At 37.2% G+C, this 17744-nt stretch overlaps 1 protein-coding gene across 16 annotated transcripts in view; it reads left to right on the top strand.

Moving 5' to 3' along the window:
• The window catches only part of DCX (doublecortin), a 327175-nt gene that overhangs the window by 108424 nt on the left and 201007 nt on the right, over nucleotides 1-17744 (top strand). For 8 of the 16 annotated variants that reach the window (XM_085008218.1, XM_085008220.1, XM_085008225.1 and 5 more), the window contains one exon: nucleotides 11252-11350. The exons of the other annotated variants lie outside the window; for them this stretch is intronic. The gene's annotated coding sequence lies outside the window, so the exon portion shown is untranslated. The remainder of the gene's footprint in view (nucleotides 1-11251; nucleotides 11351-17744) is intronic. 16 annotated transcript variants of the gene reach the window in all.

The raw sequence follows: 17744 nt of genomic DNA, 5'->3' as shown, positions 1-17744 counted from the left end.
ACCCAGCCTTTTTCAGGGATATATGTTCGCTCTATTCTGTCATTTGGGATATTTTGGTGGAAAAGTCTGAAGATCATGTTGTAACAGAAAGCCATGGATTTTGCAATCAGCTAGACCTGGGTTTCAGCCTCAACTTTGATCGACATTTTCTGGGTTACTTGAGGAAATCAATTAATTTCTCAGTTTTATCATCTGCAAAAGAGAGGAAAAACTCTCTTCATGAGGATCATAGAAGAAAACACCCCTAAAGCATACACTACATGTTAATGTTGTCATCTCAATTTTTTAAATGTCAAAAGAGAATGAGGCTACTTGAATGAAACTGGAGATTTCACTAGGAGTAGCCTAACATTTCCCACCTAATTAGAAATAAAAGTCTTAGGTAATATGATATTAAAATTCAAGTTTCCAGAAAGACATAATAGATGCCCTACAGTAGATGGGCAATTCCCAAGCCAGATCCTGATACACAGAATTTACAAAGGAAATGCTCCAGAAGAACTTCCAAGAAATAAGCCAGATTGTGAAGGAGAGTGGAGAGGAAGATTTGTGAAAACATTTCTTTGCAGAGATCTTTTGCCAGGCTAAGACTCCACTCTACCTTCTACAGGAGTGCTGGAGAGGTAGGGGTATTACCTCCTTCACCTCACCCCTAGTGACAGGGGTTTCACCAGACCACTCAGAGAGCTTGACATTTGTTCCTTGCAGTAGGGGCAGAGAACTGGAGCTGCATTTTCATTCCGAGAAAGCTAACATGGCCCTTGGCAGGAGGACAAGGTTGACTGTGTTGGGATTGGCCAGCATTCCCAGAATTTATCAGGCAAGGGATATTTGAGTGTTTCCTGAGAATCAAAAGGGTGCCATGAAAGACAGCCAAGGTAGGGTCACACTGGACCCTGTCCAATAGAGCCACCTCGATGAGTATAGAGACCCCAGCAAAACAAAACAAAACAAAACTGGGTATAACTGTTAGATTCCTAGAAGTTGATTAAGGAAAGAGTTGTAGGCTACCAACCTGAATATAAATTATAAACTCATGTCTCCCAAATTGCCGGAGACAGGCTCTCAGTGATGGAGACATTTAAAAAACCCAGAAAAGAGCCAAGAAACCAAAAGAACGGGAAGCCCTTCATTCTACCAAGGGAGAACTGACCAATCCCTTTACCTTTCTTTCCTGCTCCTGCTTCTATCCGGGTGAGGGTCCAAATAGGAGCAGGCAAGTGGGGAAAGAAAGAAGAAAACCTTTATCCCCCACTTCTCTAAGGCAGATGGCCACCACCCATAGGCCTCAGCATGGAGTGGGAGGAGGACCTTATTTCTCAGTAAAGCCTGAAGAATTTGATTAATATCGTCAACTGGAAATGTTTTGATTACTGAATCAAGACTATGTTTTGTGACTTTGAGTAATTTTAGGACTGTGAGTAATTTTAGGACTTTTTTGTTTGTTTGTTTGTTTGCTTGTTAGAACTGCACCTGTGGCATATGGAAATTCCCAGGCTAGGGGTCAAATCAGAACTGCAGCTTCCAGCCTATAGCACAGCTCATAGCAGCAACAGATCCTTAACCCACTGAGCAAGGCCAGGGGTCGAATCTGCATCCTTATGGATACTAGTTGGCTTTGTTACCGCTGAGCCACAATGGGAACTCCCAGGACTGTTTATTCTTGAAGGAATGAACAGAAAAGTTATGTGAAGTCATGTGATTTGTCTAAGTTTCCATTCAAGGTTAGAGAAATTTTACCCCAAAGGAGTATGTTTTATTTGCAAATTGGGAGACAGAACTGTGTTTTGATTCTATTATAAACTATACTTGAGAAAATACTGGTTATAAATATCAATTCATTCCTTCATTCAACGAATATCTGAGTGCCTGTTATGTGCTAGGCATTGTGCTAGGAATAGGATATACAATGAAATGAAAAATAGTCCTTGTCCTCAGATTTCTTATGGTCTATGGTAGGGTTCAGCAAAGGCTGATCTTTTTCTGTAAGGGGCCAGATAGTAAACATTTTAGGATTTGAGGGACACTTAAGATCTCTGTTGCATATTCTTTTTTTAAAACAATTTATATAAAAAGGCAAAACATTCCTGAAGACTGTACAAAAAGAGTTCATGGGTCAGATTTAGCCTATAGACCCTAGTTTGCTGGTGCCTAATGTGTGAAAGGAGCAAGTTTAAAAAAAATATTACCAATTACCATACCTTTATTATGATTGAAGATGTGTTGAGAACACTTTGGGAGGAGACACAGAAGAGCATTACCTAACTGGGGAATTGTGGCTTCCAGGAATTGACAATGTTGATTTGAGACCTGAAAGATAAGTAAGAGTTGGTCAGGGTTAAATGAGGTGAGTGGTATTCAAGGCAGAGGGAGCTGCCTATACAGAGGCACCAAAGCTTGACAGAGCTTGATTCACTTTAGAAACTACAGAAGGAGAAACTGAACTTTACAGAGATCAAATAGTTTGCTCGAGGTCACACAACCAGTAAGAGATGGAACCTAAAATCTTCACCCAGGTGTGCCTGAGTGTAAACCTATGCCCTTAGCCACTGTCTCATACTCCTGCCCTGGTACTAAAGCTGTGTCTAAGATAGGCTTCTTACTTAATTTTGTAAATCAGCAGCTCTGTATGCCTCACTTCTAATTCCTCTAGGGATGAAAATGTAAAAGTTCTAGAGGGCTTGCAAGACCTTAAAAATAAGACAGTGAATCAATAATGTTGGATTTTCATGATTAGAACTCCATTTCTCCCTTTTTTTCTTTTTTCTTTTTTGACCATACCCATGGAATATGGAAGCTCCCAGGCCAGGGATCAAACCCACCCCACAGTAGCAGCCTGAGCTGCTACAGTGACAAGGCCAGATCCTTATCCCACTGCACCACAAGAGAAATAGCTCTCCCTTTAAAAAATAACCCTTCCACCCAATGAAGCCTAGCACACATTGCTCAAATTCAGAATTTGCTTATTTCATCCTTACAAGAAGGATTCCCCTCCCTCCTGTTTGCTAAGCTCTTGCACTGTGATAATGTAATTTCTTACCTTCTTGTTATAGATTTATAATAAGATAATTGTACCCTCTGGCTTGGACTAGATATACTGATTGGTCCAAGTACTGTTCCTATCTATACCACTCACATTGATGACCTTGGTCAAATGAGTTTACTCAGCACAGATTAAATCCGTCAATTTTTTATTGATTGCTTGGGTGAATTTTTATTGAGGTAGCATGATTTGGAAAGCTAGGTTAGTCATGCAGCAACTACCTCCTGAAAATACCTTAAAGCCTGCCATGCACTTGGAGAAAGCAAGAATAAAGATTTAAATGAGGTCATTCCCTTCATGGCTGAGGGGTTAACTAACCCAACTGGGATCCATGAGGATGTGGGTTTGATCCCTGGCCTTGCTCAGTGGGATAAGGATCTGGCATTGCTGTGAGCTGTGGTATGGTTTGCAGACACAGCTCAGATTCTGCATTGCTGTGGCTGTGGCGTAGACTGGCAGCTGTAGCTCTGATTTGATTGTTGACCCCTAGCCTGGGAACTTCCATATGCCATGGCTGTGGCCCTGAAAAAAAAATTGAAATGAGGAGGAAAAGGGAGTGGGAATGGTCCAGACTTACTAATGCTGGCCTTCTACTAGTTCTTAACCAGACTATGCTTTGTCACCCAGGGAACTCTTTAAAAATACAGAATCTTGGCCCTATCCCAGACCTTCTTCAAGGCTAGGAGCTGAGACTATGTATTTTTAACAAGCTCCCCAGATTACGAACCACTGCCTTAGGGGAGCAGACAGATAGGTGTCTAATGAATTGATTGTCCCAAAAAATATATCAGACATTCTTGGTCTATGCATAGAAATTCCGCTTATTTTTTTTTACAGAACTAGAAAAAGCAATCATAAAATTCATATGGAACCACAAAAGACCCCAAATAGCCAAAGCAATCTTGAGAAAAAAGAGCAAAGCTGGAGGCACCATGCTCCCTGATTTCAAACTATATTACAAAGATACAGTAATCAAAACAGTATGATATTGGCATAAAAACAGACACATAGACCAATGGAGCAGAATCAAAAGCCCAGAACTAAACCCATACATATATGATGAAGTAATAGTTGACAAAGGAGCCATTGATGCTCAATGGAGAAAACAGATTCTTTTTCAATAGGGGAAAACTGGATATTCACATGCAAAAGATTTAAACTGGACCCCTATTATATACCAGTCACAAAAATTAATTGGAAACAGCTTAAACACTTAAATGTAAAACCTGAAACCATGAAACTCCTAGAAGACAACATAGGGAAAAATTTCCTTGATACTGGTCTTGGCAATGACTTTTCGGATATGACACCCAAAGCACAAGCAACTGCGTAAAAAATTTTCAAGTGGAACTACATCAAACTAAAGAGCTCTGTATGGCAAAACAAATGATCAATAAAATGAAAAGTCAATCTATGGAATGGAAGAAAATATTTTCAAACCATCTATTGGATAAGGGGTTAATATCTAAAATATATAAGGTACTTATACAACTCAATAGCAAAATCATCATTACATCATAATTATCCAATTAAAAATGGGCAAAGGACCTGAATATACATTTTTCCAAAGAAGCTATACAAGTGCCAAAAACCACATGAAAGAGTGTTCAGCATCACTCATCATCAGTTAAATGTAGATCACCACCTCACACCTGTCAGTTTGGCTATTATCAAAAAGGCAAGAGTTAAGCACTAGCAATGATGTGGAGAAAATGGAACACTTGTGCACTGTTGTAGGGAATGTAAATTAGTATAATAACTATGGAGAATATTATAGCAATTTCTCAAAAAAAAAAAAAATAGAACCACCACATGATCCAGCAATCTCTGCTTCTGGGTATATATCCAAAGGAAAAGAAATTACTGTCTTGATTTGTGCTCCCATGCTCATTGAAGCATTATTTACAATAACAAAGACATGGAAACAACTTAAGTATCCATATGGATGAATGGAAATATACATTATATATATATATATATATATATATATATATATATATATATATATATACATATGGAATATTACTCATTCATATAAAGAAGGAAACCCTGTCATTTGCGATGACATAGATGAATCTTGAGGGCATTACATTAAGTGAAATAAGTCAGTTAGAGAAAGACAAGTGCTGATGATATTACTTATGTGTAGAATCTAAAAAAAACCTGAACTCATAGAAACAGAGTATAGAATGGTGGTTGTCAGTGTGTGGAGGTGGGTGGGGGGAGGGGAGGGAAGTCCGTGCAAGTGGGTGGTCAAAGGGTACAAGCTTCCAGTTATAAGCTGAATAAGTCCTGGAGATGTAATGTGCCACATTATGTGTATAGTTAATAACACTGTGTCTGTATACTTGAAAGTTGCTAACAGAGTAGATCTTAAAAGTTCCCACCACACAAGAGTTCCCTTGTGGCACAGTGGGTTAAGGATTCAACATTGTCACTGCATTGGCTTGGGTTGCTGCTGTGGCACAGGTTCATTCCCTGGCCTGGGAACTTCCTCAGATGCGGCCAAAAAAAAGTTCTCACCACAAAAAGAAAAGTAACTACATGAGGTAGCAACTATATAAAGTCATGGATGTGTTAACTAACCCTATAGTGGTAATCATTTGTATCACATTGTATACCTTAAACTTACACATGTTATATGTCAATTATGTCTTAATAAAGCTAAAAAATGGAAGAAAATTCTGTTTAAGAAGGGAGTATATTGAAGTTTACTGTTATAATTTTTCAGTACCCTGTAAAATGGGGTTTTGTTACTAAATTAGTTGGATGTAATTACAGCAATGAGTATGATGCTCTTTAGTGCTATACTTTCAGAAGAAATGAAACTAATAGCAAAGTGAGAGCTCAAACTGTAATCAAAACAGGTTTATGTATTTCATTAAGTTAAAGACAGCAGACAGATTACACGATATATTACCTCCAGATGGAAGTGTAGTAACTGATAAAGTAGTTATAGTCTTGCAGAGGGGTGATACACTATAAGAGAAAGTTATCCTTCCCTGCGTGAGTGAGATGTAAGACGTAATGGGGGTGGAGATAAAGTAAGTCATTTTTACAGAGTTGATTCCCCCATTATCCCCTCCCCCAGTCTGGTGGACGGAATGCCTTGTAGTCAGACATATCCTCCATGAGCTCCGAAAAACTGGAGTGTTATTCTTTAAAGAGATTGAGAGGTCCAAGAGAAAAAGCCTCCACATTTTTGCATTTAGGAAATCCCTTAACAAAATGGCTAGCTCCCCATTCATGTATATGAAGATCCCAATCATTTTACTACTGCCTCATTCTTCCATGTGAACAAAACAATCAATGATCAACAAATATTTGAGGGAAAACTTTCAACATGAAAGAATGATGAAAAAAAAATTTTTTTAAAAATCAAGGACCCTTGAGAGAGAGAAAAAAAAGAGAAGGGAGGCAAAACTTCCTAATTAGTATACTCAGAGAGGTTCAAGAAAACATTGCATTTATATAACAGGAATAGGATATTTGAAAATAAATAATAAGACAAGAAAGATATTTTGAAATAGTAAATGTGATTGCTAAGATAAAATTCTAGGTAAGAGTTGGAAGGTAGAGTTGAGGAAATATCAAAGAAAGTATCACAAAAAGACTAAAAGAAGGAAATTGAGACAGGAAAAAAATGATACATAGAAGGAAAACTCAGGAGATCCCAGTATTTGACTAATGGAAATTCAAGAAAAAGCAAAGTAGAGAGAATTAGCAAAGAAATAATACGAGAATTTGTCAGAGTATATTCTTGTGAAATTTCAAAATACAAAGTATAAAGATATCCTCAAAGCCTCCAGAGAGTAAAACAGGTAATCTACAAAGAAATGAGAATGGTATTGACATTGGACTTCTTATCAGCAATCTCACATGTGAGACAATATTGGAGCAATGCTTTCAGAGTTCTGAAGGAAAGTGACTTTCTTCAACACAGCATGCTATAACCAGTTAAATTACCATTCAAGTGTGAGAATAGAATAAAAGTATTTTCAGATATGAGGTAACTTTAAAATTAATTTGCATCAAATACATTCAAAGGAAGTTGAGGATTTAGTCCAACAAAGTAGAGGAAATAAACCAAGAAAGATGAAGACATGAATCCTTGAGAAGCGTGGACCCAACCCAGGGAAGCAGTGAAGTTCCAGGATCATAGCTGTGGAGTAAATCTAGAGAGAAATTGGCCTGCAGTGGAGCTTGAGGTTGTAGGAAAGTCTATAGAAAAAGTTACCATTCATCAGTTATGATGGAGACACTAAAAAGAAACCAACCAATAAACTAAGAATATGGTACAGACAAATAATACAAGATGGGGAAAAAAGTTCACTCCAGGAAAAAAATTTTAAATCTGAACAATAAGTATGGTTTAATTCTTGGCCCTGAAATTAATGCTATGTACAAAGTCACAACAATCTAAACACTGGTGACTGGAGTTCCTGTCATGGCTCGGTGGAAATGAACCCAACTAGTATCCATGAGGACACAGGTTCCATCCCTGGCCTCGCTCAGTGGGTTAGGGATCTGATGTTGCTGTAAACTGTGGTGTAGGTCGCAGACCTGGCTCCAATCCCATGTTTCTGTGGCATAGGCCAGCAGCTACAGCTCTGATTCGACCCCTAGCCTGGGAACCTCCGTGTGCCATGGGTGCAGCTCTAAAAAGACAAAAACAAAACAAAACAGTGGTGACTGATTTTGTTTTTTTAATTATTATTATTATTTTTGTCTTTTTAAGGCCACACCCATAGCATATGAAGGTTCCAGGGTAGGGGTCTAATCGAAGCTATAGCTGCTGGTCTACAGCAGAGTCACAGCAACGCCAGATCCGAGCCGCATCTGCAACCTACACCACAGCTCATGGCAACGCCGGATCCTTAACCCACTGAGCAAGGCCAGGGATAGAACCTGCAACCTCATGGTTCCTAGTTGGATTCGTTTCTGCTACGCCACGATGGGAACTCCTATTTTTTAAATTTTTAAAAATTTTATTGGAAGATAGTTGACTTACAAAGTTGTGTTAATTTCAGGTGTGCAGCAAAGTAAATCATTTATGTATATATATATTCATATATCCATTTCTTTTCAGATTCTTTTCCTATATATGTTTATTACACACTATTGAGTAAATTTCCCTGTGCTATGCAGTAGGTCCTTGTTACCCATCTATTTTATATATAGCAGTGTATATATATTATCAATCCCAACTTCCTGATTTATCCCTCCCCCCCATTTCCCCTTTGGTAAACGTAAGTTTGGTTTCAAAATCTTTGAGTCTGTTTCTGTTTGCTAAGTTATATTGTATCATTTTTATTAGATGAATAGTATGTAGGTTCCTTAAAAAATTAAGTAGAGAACTAACATATGATCCAGTAGTCCCACTCCTGGGCATATATCTGGAGAAAACCATAATTTAAGAAGATACATGCACCCCAATGTTCATTACCACGCTATTTACAATAAGCAAGATATGGAAGCAACCTAAATGTCCATCAACAGAGGATTAGATAAAGAAGATGTGGTATGTATATACAATGGAGTATTACTCAGCCATTAAAAAGAATGAAATAATGCCATTGGCAGCAACATAGATGGATCTATACATTAGCATACTAAGTGAAGCAAGTCAGGCATGGAAAGACAAATGTCATATGAGATTACTAATAACTGGTGACAGATTTTTGAATTTAACTTACAAAGTGCAGAAGACTTAATTACGATTATGTAATGAATGCAAAACAAATGTACAGATGATAACATTTGGGAAGTAAAAGGAACAGCAGTTGAAGGGACATGTAATAAAAGTACTACACCCATAATATATAAAATCAAGGTAATTGATAGAGGAATCAAAATTGTTATGTAATTATAGAGAATGAAAATCATAGTAAAGTGCTGAACTGTTAGTATGCTAAACTATGCCCACTAAAAAATATGGCAGCAGGAAGATGAAGTCAATTTGGATTGAAATTAGGGAGGCCTTTGGGTAGAGCTGGGGCTTGTTTCTGGCTTTAAATGATGGAAAAGATAGGAACAGGCCTAGAAGGTAAGGGCCTCGGAGGAAAGAATGGCAACATGAGCAATGGCCTGGTGAAGATTTTTTTTTCTACTTTGTTATGTAGGTAGAAAATTTTATCCTCTCTAATATCACTAATATGTTCTTTCTCTTTAAATCTCCCTAATATAACAACTTTCTGAGTGGATTTTTTTTTCTTGCTGACAGTGCAGTAAATTTTCTGTCGCTTTGCAGAAAGGGAACTGCCATTTACTAAATGAGCTTTTCTCTATTCTGTGCTCCTTTGGTGCCAAGTCTTAATAAAGACAGATGGGTTTCCCCCATCATGCTGCTGCTTCTCATCTCAGACTGATGAATATGAGACTGAGAGCCTGACCCCGTCATTGTCAAGTAATATAAAAGGCTTCATCCTTATTTATTGCCATAGTTTAATTACTGGGGGAAAAGTATCAATTATGAAACAAAGGATTTAAAATCCTTTCAACAAAACCAGGATGTCTGAGCAAATTAAAACTGGTTTTTTTTCCTTTCCCATTTTTTCCTGCTTGCTGGGGGAGAGTGAAGGTAGTAGGGTGATTAGTGATGTTTAGTTTAAATTTAATTAATAGGAACTCACAGTATAATGTTCCGTGAAAAATGTAGATGTCAAAAACTATGTTGTAATAGGGCTATCAATTCAAATATTTAGGTTCAATTCAATGGAAAATTTAGCCAAGTTATTAGACTCTACTGGTCATCCTGGAAGCCCTTTGTAGACCTGGGTGGAGTCGGAAAAGACTTTAGACTGGTTTCCTGGTACTAGCCCTAAAGATAAATTTTGTAATATGGTCTTTGACTCCCTAAACCCTTTAGGAGAATATATGTTAGTTGCTCCCTGTTGTTAGGATGTAATGTGGAAACACTAGGAGCATCCCTTGCCCTCAGTTCAACCAAAACTATTCCCTATTTCTTTCTACTGTGACAAATCTAAAACGCCATTCACTCATTCATTCATTCCTTGGTGGTAGGATTTTTCATCTCTAGAGACCCTCAGCTAAATTGCATCTGCCTCCTCAGGTCAGATTTTTATGGTTTCAATCAACTTCTAACACTTTAATGTGAATGAGTTTATCCGATTGCTTGTGTATGAGTGTGCATGCATGCACACACGTACACCTATAAGGAATAGGGTTACAAATATATTGTTCTGCAGTTTGTTTTCATTCAACCACATACTATGGGACAACAAAACCAGGATGTCTGAGCAAATTAAAACCATGTCATTTGTTGCATTTTTATCTATTCTTTTAAATGTCTTCCCTTTATTCCTTAGTATGTATATAGCTTAAATTGTTTAAACAATATCCTTTTGATAAGCACTGGGTTATTCACTTTTGCTATTATAACACCACAATGATTGTCCTTATATATACAATTCCTGCATAGAAAAGAGAAATTGCTAGAGTGAAGATATTCAATCTTAAATATTTTGTTGATACAGCTAATTACCTTCCAAAGTGGGGCCACCAATTTACTATCAGGGAGGAAAAAATTTTTCTCTATACTTCTAGGTTCTTCTGGCTGGTCTGAGAATTCAGTTGACATGAGACAAATAGGAGAAAATCAAGCAAAAACTTAATAACATGTACACATAAGAGAGACCCAAGAAAACTGAGTAACTCACCAAAGTGGCTAAAGCCGTCACCTTAAATACCATCTTCAGCTAAAGACAAAAGAAGATGTTGGCGGTAGGGGTTTGGGGCCTCAAGGGGGAAGAAGGCAATTCACATGGAGTTGGAAAAGCAAATGTTTGTGTCCCATTGTCTCACTGGGCCAAGCAGAGACAATGGGACACAGAGAGGAATTTTAACAGACTTTGAGGGGTTCCTCTCTGTCTAAACACCTAATTTACTAAAATTATCTATGGTGAGGGCTCCCTTCCTGGAACAGGTCCTCTGTCTACATTCTTTAGGCATTTGGGGGGAAAGTCAAAGGTTCTTCCTGAGTTTTTTGTGCCTTGACTATTTTCAGCTCAAAATAATCTACATGCCAAAGAGACATTTTGGGGTGGCATGTTTTGTTTCCCTACATTACAATCCTACCAACATTTCATTGGCACAGTCCTTTTCCTCATGCTCCTTCCAGTGATGGATAGGAGCTAATAATAAATGGGTTCTCTTTCCGATTTTAAAATGACTACATATCATTTGCAGGTAAAGTTGGAAAACCCGAGCTCCTGCTGTGGTGCAACAGTATCGTGATGTCTTGGGAGCGCCAGGACGCAGGTTTGATCCCCTGCCTAGCACAGTGGGGTAAGGATCTGGCATTGCTGCTGCTGCAGCTTAGGTCTTGACTGTGGCTTGGATCTGATCCTTGGCCCAGGCGTTCCATATGCCGAGGGGTGGCCAAAAAAGAAAAAAAAAAAAAAACAGTTGGAAAACATAGAAGAGTATTAAGAAAAATTTAAAATATTCTGTATTTATATTAATCAGTAAGAATCATCATTACCTATTTGGTGTAGTTAATTTATACTCTTCTTTCTTTTCGTATGTTAATGACCACTGACACTCAAGGGAAATATGTCCTCAGACATTGACAACTCCCCAGTCTTGAATACCTCTATAACATATTTCACTCACAAAACAGAATTTTTGTAGTGATTGTAGTCCACTCACTGAAACAGTTTTCTAATCACTTTTATCTTCATATATATTATATAGTGAATTTGTTCTTCTCAAACAAAGATCTATGCCACATGAAAATAAAACAGCTCTAAGCAGTTATTTATTTAGAATTTCTGTAGTTCCCACTGTGGAACAAAGGGATCAATGGTGTTTATGCAGCAGCAGGGATATGGGTTTGCTCCCCGGTCTGGCTCAGTGGGTTAAGGATCCCTGGCCCGGGAACCCCCATATTCTATGGGGCAGAAAAAAAGAAAAAAATAATTCTGTTTACTAGCTAAGCATTATCTTATATGTTTATACTCCTTCTCTCCACTTCCATTACTAGTAATTTCATTTGGCTTTTCCTTTTAGGCCATTTTTTTAAAAATTGAAAATAATCTCTGTTTGCTTTCATTCTATTACTTTTTTCTATTTCTTTTTGAACATTCATGTTTTCTGGTATGATGAAATTATTTCAGATTTCTTTATTCTTTCATGTATTTAGGACGCATTTTTCAAAATTCCTAGGCCTGGGGTAATAACGACTATTAATTATTGCCCAAATGACCTTTCCAAAAATATGGATCATCACTATGTTATCCAGTACAAAATTGGGTTTTTAAATGCCAAGTTATTTTTTTTCCTCATTTTTAGGGCTGGGTCTAATATGCAAATCTGATCATGTCCCTTTTCTACTTTAGTTGTGTTTTTCATCTTTTTTTTTTTTTGAGATCTAACTCATATACAGTGCTGTATAAGTTTGAGGTGTACAACGTAATGATTTGACTTACCATATACCATGAAATGATTATCATAGTAGGTTTAGTGAACATCCATCATCTCATGTAGATACAACATTAAAGAAATAGAAAAAAACATTTCCTTGTGATAAGAACTCCCAGGATTAACTCTCTTAACTTTCATTTATAATATACAGCAGTGTTAATTGTCCTTATCATGTTGTACATTGTATCCTTAGTATTTATCTTATTACTGGAAATTTGTTCCTTTTGCTTGCCTTCATCCAATTCCCCTTCCTCTCACTGCCTGCCTCTGGTAGCCAAAATCTGATCTCTTTTTCTCTGAGTTTGCTTGCATGTTTGTTTGTTTGTTTTTGAAGTATAATTGACCTATAACACTATCCTAGTTCCTGGTACACGACATAGTGATTCAATATTTCTATATATTTCAAAAGGATCGTTTGATAAGTCTAATTGTCATGTGTCACCTTACAAAGATATTGCATATTTTGTATTTATTCTCCAAAGTTTATTTATGAATTCTCAAGTAAAAAAAGATATTACATAATTAATGACTATGTTCCCCACAATGCACACTTCATTCCCTTAACTCATTTATTTTACAACTGAAAATTTGTGCTTCTTAATCTCCCTCACCTATTTCTCTCCTCCCTTCAACCCCCTCCCTTTTGGCAACCACGTGTTTGTTCTTTGTATCTATGACTCTCTTTCCATTTGCTTATGTTTGTTCATTTGTTTTTTAGATTCCACAAATAAGTGAAATCATACAGTATTTGTCTTTCTCTGTCTGACTTATTTCACTTAGAATAACCTCTAGGTCCATCCATGTTGTCATAAATGGCAAGATTTCATTCATTTTTATGGCTGAATAAAATTCCATTGTGTGTATATGTGTATATATGTGTGTGTGTGTGTGTGTGCGCGCGCGTGCGCATGTATCACATCTTCATCCATTTATCTATTGATGGGTGCTTAGGTTGCTTCCATATATTGGCTATTGTAAATAATGCTGCAGTAAACATAGGGGTGCATATATCATTTTGAATTTGTGTTCTCATTTTCTTTGGATAAATACCTAGGAGTGGAATTGCTAGATCCTGTGGTGTTTCTGTTTTTAATTTTTCAAGAAATCCCCATACTGTTTTCCTTAGGGGCTTCACTAACTTACAGTCCCACCAACAATGCTCAAGGACTCCCTTTTCTCCACATCCTTGCTGATGCTTGTATTTGTTTTCTTTTTGATGATAACCATTCTGACAGGTGTATGGTGCTATCTTATGGTTGTTTTGATTCACAGTTCACAGATTAGTGATATTGAGTATCTTTTCATGTGCCTCTTGACCATGTGTCTAGCTTCTTTGGAAAATTGTCTATGTAGGTCCTCTGGCCATTTTTTAAGTGGGTTGTTTCATTTTTGATGTTAAGTTGTATAGTTCTTTGTATTATTTTAGATATTAACCCCTTGTTGGATATATCATTTGCAAATATCTTCTCCTATTCAGTAGGTAGCCTTTTCATTTTGTTGATAGTTTTTTTTTTTCACTGTACAAAAGCTTTTTAGTTTATATAGTCTCATTTGGTTTGGGGTTTGTTTGTTTGTTTGTTTGTTTTGGGCTGCACCTGTGACATGTGGAAGTTCCTGGGCCAGGGATCAAATCTGCACCACAGCAGCAACCTGGGCCACTGCAGTGGCAATGCTAGATCCTTAAACCACTGTACCACAAGGGAACTCTGCATTTGTTTATTTTTGCTTTTGTTTCCCTTGCTTGAGAAGACATATTAAAAACCTGAGACTGATGTCAAGGAGTGTATTGCCTATGTTTTGTTCTAGAAGTTTTATAGTTTCAGGTCTTACATTTAAGTCTTTAATCCATTTTGAGTTTATTTGTGTATGGTGTGGGATAGTAGTCCATTTTGATTCTTTTGCATGTAGCTTTTCAGCTTTCCCAGCACCATTTATTGAAGAGGCTCTTTTCTCCAGTGTATATTCTTGCATCCTTTGCTGTAGATTAAGTGCCCACATAAGTGTGGGTTCCTTTCTGGGCTCTTTATTATGTTCCATTGATCTATGTATCAAGCTTTGGTACTGTTATCATACTGTTTTGATCATTGTACCTTTGTAGCATAGTTTGAAATCAGGGCACATGATACCTCCTATTTTGTTCTTCTTTCTTAAGATTGTTTTGGTTTTTCTGGGTCTTTTCTGTTTCCATATAAATTTTAGAATTATTTGTTCTGGTTCTCTGAAAAATGCCATTGGTGCCCTTTGGATTCCACTGGATCTGTAAATTGCCTTGGGTAGTATGGTGATTTAACAATATTAATTCTTGCTCTATTCTTTGATGTGTTTAGGATACATTTTTCAAAATTCCTAGGCCTTGAGGTAATAATGACTATTAATAATTGCCCTAGGGGCACTCCCACTGTGGTGCAATGGCGTTGGCAGCATCTCTGGAGTGCCGAAATGCAGATTTGATCCCTGGCCTGGCACAGTGGGTTAAGGATCCAGTGTTGCTACAGCTGAGGCATCGGTCGCAACTGTGCCTCAGATCTAAGCCATGGCTTGGGAACTCCATATGCCGCCAGGCAGCCAAAAAAAAAAGAATTGCCTTAAGGACCTTTTCAAATGTGTGGATCTTCTCTGTGTTACCCAGTACAAAATTGGATTTTTAAATACCAACTTATTTTCTTTTCATTATTACGATTGGATCTAACATGCAAAGCTGGACATGTCACTTTTGTATGTTAGCTGCCTTTAAAAAAACTTTCAAAAAATTGTATCATGCACACATATGATTGTATACTTTGATCTTTAATGATTATTTGTAGTAATCTTTTCTATTCAATACATAGAGATTTAGCCTCATTTCAATAGCTGGGTAATATTCTACAAAATGACATCCCTTAATTTACTCAACCATTACCCTACTGATGAACATTTAGAGTTATTTTAATTGTTTGATTACTATACATGATGTTCCTTGGGACAACAACTTGTTTCAGTCCCCCTGGGACTTTACTGGGTTTAGCACTGGTGTCCCATGTCCCAGGAGACTCCTCAGTAATGGGCAAACTGGAACAATTGGTGACCCCACTCTTTTATCTTCCTACATCTATTCTTAACCTATTGGCACTTTGTGTCACATACCTTCCCAGAACTGGGGTTTTGAGGCCATATGATTGCTTTTATACATTACACTTTGTAGGAAATCCTATTAGATGGGACTCAAGTAATTTTTCAAGTGGGGAATGTGGAGAACAAGTCATAGAGTAGGGCTTTGGTCCATATTAGAAGCCATAATAAAAGTCTTTTAGCAGTAGGACATTTGAGTGGGAGGAAGAGAGAATCACAGAAAGGGCATGAAGATTGCTGAGTGGATAAAGAAAAATGCAGAAGGATCCCCAAACCAAATTTTACCCTCATATTTTTGCCTAAAATGAGTACAGCTATGTGGAACCTCTAGTTTAAGGACATAGAAATGAATTAAGAATCTGAAGAACTGTCTTGTTTAATCTTTGTGTCAATACTTTTATTCAAATAGGAAGAACTAAACATTCAACTTTTTCTTATATCCTAGAGGTATTAGAAGGCTAAATTCCAATGTTTATAAAAGTACCTTGAGCTACTTAAGCTATTAAAAATGTTATAAAAATATGAAATAATTGTCCTGGTAATCCACAGATGTCCTCTTGGCTCATTCACAGATGCTGGGTTATATTAGCATTTCTTAATTAATATTGAGCAAACCCAGGTTTCAGTAGGCCTATTAAATAGGTACATGTACAGTTTCTTTTGCCACAGGAGGTAGTGCATTTCAGACATAAGATTCTCAATATTATTTTCCTTATGCTTTTAGTCAGGCAGCAATTACGGAAGCAAGAACATGTGCCTTCCAGGACCTTACACTCATCTGTCACTTCTAAAATAGTTTCAAGGCAATTGGTTAGGTAGCACTGGTTGAATGATTGGTTTTCCTGTGATAATTGCCAGTGTGTTTCCTGTAAGGCCTGAAGAGGGAGAGGCAGCCTGTTAGGAAAGAACATTTTAGGGCTATTCTTCATAATCTTCTTAGATCAACTCTTTAGGAATTTTCAGCTTTAGAACACCGGAAAAGAACAGCAAGTAATCTACCAAACTGTTGTAGAATAACCAAAGCCTAAGATGCTGCCTTTGAGCTACCTATTTAGCAGAGGCAGAATTGTGAAAGGCCTTGTGAACTAAATCCCAAGCCATAAAATAGTCTCTATGGGAAGTGGTCAGATAGCTTCATAAAAGCAAAGATTCAGAGACCTTGGATTTAGGATCTGTTTCTGTTAAGTGGCTGTGAGACCTCAGGCACTGGACACCAGTTTCTCATCTGCTACTTGTGGTTAGTAAATACCCGTTTTACCTGGAGAGGTAGTATAAGGTATTTGTTAAGAGTATAAGACACGAATCTAAATAATAATCAAGAAATGAATGAATGCAACAAAACAAAAACAGACTCATAGATAGCAAGAAAAACTAATGGTTACCAGTGAGGAGAGGGGTGGGAGGAGGGTTAAGATAAGGGAAGGGGATTAAGAAGTACAAACTACTAGGTATAAAATAAGATAAAAGGATGTAATGTACAGCACAGGAAATACAGCCAATATTTTATAAAACTTTAAATGGAGTATAATCTGTAAAAATATTGAATCACTGTATTGTACACCTGAAGCTAATATAATATTGTAAATCAACTATACTTCAACAACAACAACAAAAGAATGCAGACCACAGAACATAAGTGCTTAGGTTGGAACCTTGACTTATTTGTCACTTATATGACCTTGGGCAAGAAACTTAACTCCAAACCACAGATACTTATTCTGTTAAATGGGGATAACAATGACATTGGCTCCCAAGGGTTGTTGTAAGATTATTATGAGATAATTAATATGAAGTGCTTAGAACTATGCCTCACACATTTTACCATCAACACTTACAAAATGCCTGCTGCTATCATATGTGATGCTTAAAATCACAGGCTCAACTCAAGATCTGGCCAGCCTGCACCCAAATCCTAGCCCTACTAATAAAAAATCTTGCAGAATTACTTTAACCTCTCAGAACCTCATTGTTTTCATATGCCAAATTTCAGAGGACTATTGCAAGTATTAACATAAAGCATTCCAGTTATATAGTTAGTAGTCAATAATTAACTATTATTTTTCTCCAAGAGTCTTGACATAGGCCAAGTTTATTATATTCAGGGCTTTCCTATACTGGCTCTACCCATCCCTATCCTTTGGTGTTAGCC

Source organism: Sus scrofa, chromosome X (assembly GCF_054392235.1).
Source record: "Sus scrofa isolate SSC_HxYL_T2T_F1_AM1 chromosome X, Sscrofa_HxYL_maternal_Yorkshire_Landrace_v2.0, whole genome shotgun sequence".
In the NCBI taxonomy this organism is placed as follows: domain Eukaryota; kingdom Metazoa; phylum Chordata; class Mammalia; order Artiodactyla; family Suidae; genus Sus; species Sus scrofa.
The sequence above is the reverse complement of the archived record's forward strand: the minus strand, read 5'-3'. Positions and strand labels throughout refer to the sequence as shown.